The sequence below is a fragment of the Suncus etruscus genome, chromosome 10 (genome assembly GCF_024139225.1).
Source record: "Suncus etruscus isolate mSunEtr1 chromosome 10, mSunEtr1.pri.cur, whole genome shotgun sequence".
NCBI lineage: Eukaryota > Metazoa > Chordata > Mammalia > Eulipotyphla > Soricidae > Suncus > Suncus etruscus.
In genome coordinates this window covers 44,929,900-44,935,732 of record NC_064857.1, presented here as the reverse complement: position 1 = coordinate 44,935,732, position 5,833 = coordinate 44,929,900, and the positions used below count along the sequence as shown (strand labels likewise).

The 5,833-nt window shown below is 31.8% G+C and overlaps 1 non-coding gene across 1 annotated transcript; it reads right to left on the bottom strand.

The window, feature by feature from the left end:
• Window positions 1–4,530: 4,530 nt before the first annotated feature.
• Window positions 4,531–4,657, bottom strand: LOC126021226 (small nucleolar RNA SNORA51). Its single transcript, XR_007499821.1, has one exon. It is a non-coding gene; the product is annotated as a small nucleolar RNA SNORA51 (small nucleolar RNA).
• Between the last annotated feature and the right edge of the window lie 1,176 nt (window positions 4,658–5,833).

Below are 5,833 nucleotides of genomic sequence, written 5' to 3'. Positions count from 1 at the left end.
TCTCTAGTATATTTTGAGTATACAACAATTGGTCCTGAAATACATTCTCATTTCCTAAGAATGTTAGGAAGGAACAAATTTAAATTAATTGGCCACATAGATTGTTTAAATTTAATTATTATAAATTACAACTCTATTAATGTTATTGTTTTAAATTTACAAAGCATCAAACCCTAGGCAGCTGTAACTAACACTCCAACATTTTACTCAGGCTTAATTAAATTTTGTTATTAATGTTTACTTAATTTCATTATTTTCCAAAGCACACACCCTACGAGAGTGCCACTATTCCTCAAATGTTATGCTTAGGTTTCTTTCTCTCCCCTCCAGCCTCATGAATTAAAACAAGATGTTGATAATAAGGAGATATCTGGGATAACATAAAAGGTACAATATTTTGAAATAAAATCACAAAGATACCACAAATATTAATTCAAAAAAATCTTGATAGAAAATTAAGGAATTCCAAATACAATATAAAATATGTGGAACATCTACAGCTGAATTTACAAGATAGACAAGGCATCTCTATATGAAAGGTTTTGTATCAGTTATCTAAGAACTTTCTTAAGAAAACGTGCAAAGTAACTAAGAACAGGTAAGCAAAAGAAAGTAAATAAGAAGCACAAACAATGAAAATGTTGTGAAAATATTTTAAAAATAATGTGAATTGAATAGCATAACAGATCAATACAATTTTTAAGTTATGAGCAATATATTGGTCTAAATAAGGACAATGAAGAGAATCCAAAGGCTTCTATTATCCAAAGTATAGAAATAATGTTCCACTATATCTCTCAGACACTAGAATAACATGAAATAGTAAGACGATAAAATTTTATACTTCAAACAATATATTTAAAATATAAAGGCTACAAAAGTTCAATCAGAAAATAAATATATTCCTAACAGCCATTCACCTATTAAAATAATTAATTCTATACTTATTTCTACATAAAATACAGAACTATCAAAATCCAGTAATATAAATATCTGTTTAATTTTGAAAAGGGGAAAATAAAATAAACGCAAAGAAAATAAGGGCTCTGGAGTGATGGTGCAAGTGGTAAGGTGTCTGCATTGCCTGTGCTAGCCTAGGGCAGACTGCGGTTGGATCCCCAGGCGTCCCATAGGATCTCCCAAGCCAGGAGCAATTTCTGAGCACATAGCCAGAAGTATCCTCTGAGTGTCACTGGGTGTGGCCCAAAAAACAAAAACAAAAACAAAGAGAAAGAAGAAAAATGAGGCAAAGAAAATATAAAAAATAGAAACACAATTCATTAAATAAAACGAAATACAATATTCATATACAAAATGTCACTATAAAAGAGTTGGTGGCTGAAAAAATTCATAAAATTCAAAAATCCAAAAGAAAAAAAAATCTGTGAGAATAAGTGGAGATATAAAGAACACCAAACCTAAGGTCAACAACAAAATTGATACCCTATCTACAACAAGCTATACACAGAGGGGAACAGTTACACTAGAACTCCGGGGGCAAAGGAGGCAGATATGAAACACATGATCCGAAAAGGGGTGGACGGAGGACAACGCTGGTGGTGGGAATGACCCTGATTCATTGTCACTATGTACCTTAAGTATCACTGTAAAAAATTTGTTATTTGGGCCCGGAGAGATAGCACAGCGGCGTTTGCCTTGCAAGCAGCCGATCCAGGACTAAAGGTGGTTGGTTCGAATCCCGGTGTCCCATATGGTCCCCTGTGCCTGCCAGGAGCTATTTCTGAGCAGACAGCCAGGAGTAACCCCTGAGCACCACCAGGTGTGGCCCAAAAAAACAAACAAAAAAAATTTGTTATTTACTTTTGGTCACAATAAAAATCATTAAAATTTAATATACACAGGATACATACTTTTATACCTTTGAACCTGTCATTTTCAAACCCCAGCATTGACTCTGTAGCTTGGTTGGTCTTAAGAGCTGGAAAGGGCCCCTGAGCCTCTTAGTATCTCTTGCAAAGACTTTCTACTTAAATTAAAAAGAATGATATGAGAGAAGAAAATATCCAGTGAAATATAAAAGATTATAAAAGCTATCTGTCAAGTTAAACTTAATGAGCCAGAAGAATGTTGTAAAACTCATTTAGAGTAAAAAACAAACAAAACAAACAAAAAAATCAGTGAAATGAACACTTTACCAAGAATATTTTAACCAGCCAGATGAACACTCAGATGTAAAATTATAATATAGAGCTTCATGAACAGGCAAGAGTTTTGGGAGATCATAGCAATAAAACCAGCTTTGCAAGAAACTTAAAGGATCTTCTTTATAGAAACAAATTTAACAGCACTTTGATATCAAGTATGGCATTCACTTTCTGGTGCTTGTGATTACCTTTTACTAGATTAAGAAAGTCTGTTTACTCCTAGCTTGCTAATAAATTTTATAGTTGTTCAATAATGAATGATTATTTCATCTATCTTGAATGTCCTATGTATTTTCAGGTGACTTTATTACATCTAAAGATAATTTACTACAATATTATTCTTATTAATGCAGATACTTAGACAATATCTATAAAGTTTTCTAACATAAAATCAATAATTGCTTTTCAGCACCAGATAAGTCTTATAAGCCTATTCAGACTTTCTCTTAACATTTCTTAATTCCCATTTCCTCAGTTTTAAAACATTTTCTTAAACCACTCTGATCTAAAATATTATTCATTATTGGGTGTTAAACATAACATTCCAACACCCATCTCACCACAAGTGTCAACTTATCTTACACTAGTATTTCTAGGTTCATTCTCCTACCCTCTCACCACTATCCTGACATCTTGGCAGGCACTTTTCTAAATTTGGTAAAGTTTTGGCCTCATGATTTTAATAATATTGATTTTGTGGTTTGAATATTTAGTTCTATTATTCCTTAAAATCAATGATTTATTAAAATTCTCCTACTCCTTGCCCTGATTGCTTCTCATCTATCTGCTCTCCCCTCCTTGTCCCTTGCAATTCTATTTTGTTTTCATTATCCATAAACTCTGGGCCAGTGTGGATCAAGGCATCCCTCCTATAACCACTGCATTAACTCATTGTTATTTTAAATATCACATATAAGTAATATAATTATGCATTTATCCTTCTTCTGACTTACTTCATCTAATATAATATCATTCATGTTGCAGCAAATCACATGGTTTCATCACTCCTTACAGATATGCATACATAGCTCTTCTTCAAGTGTACTTTGACTGTATCTTCATGTTTCACTTAACTGCTGTTGGACATCTTGACTGATTCCAAATCTTAACTATTGTACTGAGTGCTGCAATGAAGAATGGTGTTCATATATTCTTTTGAATGAATGTTGAAACTTTTGGGTCAGATGGAAGCTCAGTTTTAAGTTTATTGAGAGCCTTCTATAATGTTTTCCATAGGGATTGAACCAAAAAACATTTTTACCAGAGTCAGTGACTTCTCATTTTTCACTAAAGTGTATATTTGTAGAATGTTATCTATTTTATGTGATATTTAAGTATATTAGCATAGAATTGTTCATTTTAGTATTTTAAAAATATATTTGCCCATAAAAAGGAAAGGTATAGCTTTTTGAATAAAGTTATTAACATAATAATTAACTTTCAATTTTGTGGACATCCAGTTTTCTTCCATTCAGCTATAGAAATCTCCTCCATATGTGGAATATAAAGAAACATTGTAATGGAATTATAAATGGCCAAAGTAATCAGAAATAAATATTTTTTGTAGATCTAAACTTACTTTGAGGAGGAATTGGGTGAAGGTGGCTGGAAAGTGAAGGTGGCAGAGGGAAGTGGCACTCTGGTGATGACTGTGGCATTAAAATGATGTGTGTATGAATAAAGTGTGAAAAAATAGCTATATTTTAAATCCCAGAAATTCAATAAAATTGACGAGCTGGTTATCTTCTTAAAAATTTAAGATTTGGGCCCAGAGAGATAGCACAGCTGTGTTTGCCTTGCAAGCAGCTGATCCAGGACCAAAGGTGGTTGGTTCGAATCCCGGTGTCCCATATGGTCCCCCGTGCCTGCCAGGAGCTATTTCTGAGTAGATAGCCAGGAGTAACCCCTGAGCACCGCTGGGTGTGGCCCAAAAACCAAAAAAAAATTAAGATTTTTATCTTCTTAAAATTTAAAAATATAAATAAATTAATAATTTTTATCTTCTTAAAATTTAAAAATATAAATAAATAAAAGTGAAAAAATAAAAGAAAAATCCTATCAAATGCTTCAGGACAGTGTTTCTTGAGAGTTTATAGTTACAGGAAAAGGGACATACACGAATTTATTTCCTATTTCTTCAAAACTAAACTAATTTATAAGTTTATGAATACAGCAAACTAATTTATAAATATTGCAAAAGTAAAAGTTACAAAGACATAAATCATTAGTGAACTATCTGTTCATCAGTTGTAAACTTTCCAACATATTAATTTAAATAAATGCAGCTTTATTGTTTAAAGAATTAATTACTGTCAAGTTACTGTCAATAGTTAGCAGCCCAGAGTTAAAATAAAAAAATCTTTTTTTTTGTCCCCCAATTTACAATACAGACCAGGCAAAGGGCCTGTGTTGAGGTATATATAGGGTTCATTTACTGTACCTCCTCTTTCTATACAGTCAGTGTAAAGAAAATAAAATAAAGTAAAAAAATCATAAATTTTTGAAATTTTAGTGTTATCTTTGTAACAAGTGTCTGATATCAAATATACCCCACAAATATCAATATACATTATATGATTATCATATGTGTGAAAAGTAATGCTAGTAGTCAATACTATATCAATAATATTTCTAAAACGTTTAATGAAGGTACTATACACTTTACAAAGTATTCATAATTGTCTTTCCTTATACAAAATTCTAATCCCAGCACCAATGTCAATTTATTTCACATTTTTTATTGTTATCTCTAATAAAACTAATATGGTCATAAATAAATTCCTAACAATTTTTCTTCATTTTCTAAAATTATTTGTGCATAAATATTCTAAGAGGCGTCTATATTTGCTCCAAATATTTTTTTTAAAGACACAGTATTTATAGAAAAAGAAAAAATGAAAATAGCACTCTTGTTATCTCTGAAGCATTCAGACCATGTTGATAATAACTAAAAATTGCAGGTGGAGGAATTTTTTCATAGTGCCTTTGGGTAATATCATCCTAGTTGCACTACAAGAGCCTTTGGCCATTTTCAATCTGTGCCTCATTGGATAGTTATTTGCATCCTATGGAGACATTTTAAAATTAGCTCTTTAAACAGGGATCTTACTTTTCCTTCCCAACATTTTCCAGCCTGCAAGCATCTTTTCTCCAGATGCCACAGACACCAATGTGTTCCTTGGGACTGAGCCATTGTATATCTGAGTCATGGCACAAAATATATTTTTCTTAATTTATGCTCTCGTAAAAAAAATAATGTGAGACATTTGCTATTTAATTGCATCATAAATTATTTATCTTAAAGAGTTTTATTCACCAGACACACAGGTGATCCAAGAATTCAAAGGCACCAAACAAATGTAATGTATTTCTCTCACTACTCCCTAATACTTAATGTCTATGTAACTTGGCTTAAATTTCTAAAATACAAGAATGTTGAAATTTCTCTCTGGCCAGTTTGAAGAGTGAATTAAACCTAAAATCATCAGCTTTACACAGTTGCCTCTTCATTTTGGCCCCAAGGTATTTACTTAACAAAAAAATTTCTCTTCCAACTACATTATATTTTGGTATAGCCTTCAATACAATTCTTCCAGTCTCTGCTCTCTATATCTTTATTTAAAAAATTAAATAAAATCTGGGAGAAAACCTAGATGGAGCAGCTTTCT